We start from the raw sequence: 570 nt of genomic DNA, 5'->3' as shown, positions 1-570 counted from the left end.
AAAGCGATGCAATATGTAAGAATATTGTTGGTACAGTGAACAACAGTGCCCTGAACTAGTCTGACAGAAAATTGCGTTCAAAACGACAACTGGTCAACTAATAAACATCAACTAAAGATTAGCATTAAAATCGGCAAATGTGGTGGCCACTAGCGAGTCTAAATAGTCTTGTGTTTGGTGACAACTGACCACCTCAATTTCGACCTTAGGGCAAAAATGGCATCGGAATCGTATTCTTCGATCAATTTGGGATTAAATGATACCTATTTTGTTCATATTGCGGACAGTCAGTTTGGGGGAATTTCTAGCGCTTTTTCGGGCTGCCGGCCTACAGTGCGTGACCGCGGCCGGGGGCGGTGCGGCGCCGTTCCCGCAGTGCCCATTGCCGACAGGTGGTCGCCACTGGCGGTACACGGCGGTTCATGGTCCCTTGTGACAGATGGTTGTGGTCACCACTCGTCTATGGAGCGTCACAACACAATGAGCTGTGTGTGGAGGCGAATACGGCGGGGTTTTGCAATCCATGAATGGATGAAGAAAGAGATCAGAAGTGATTGGTATGCTTCAGGC

The sequence above is a fragment of the Amphibalanus amphitrite genome, unplaced genomic scaffold, assembly GCF_019059575.1.
Source record: "Amphibalanus amphitrite isolate SeventyFive unplaced genomic scaffold, NRLGWU_Aamphi_draft 001885F_arrow, whole genome shotgun sequence".
Taxonomy (NCBI): Eukaryota; Metazoa; Arthropoda; class Thecostraca; order Balanomorpha; family Balanidae; genus Amphibalanus; species Amphibalanus amphitrite.
Note: the sequence above shows the minus strand (reverse complement) of the source record.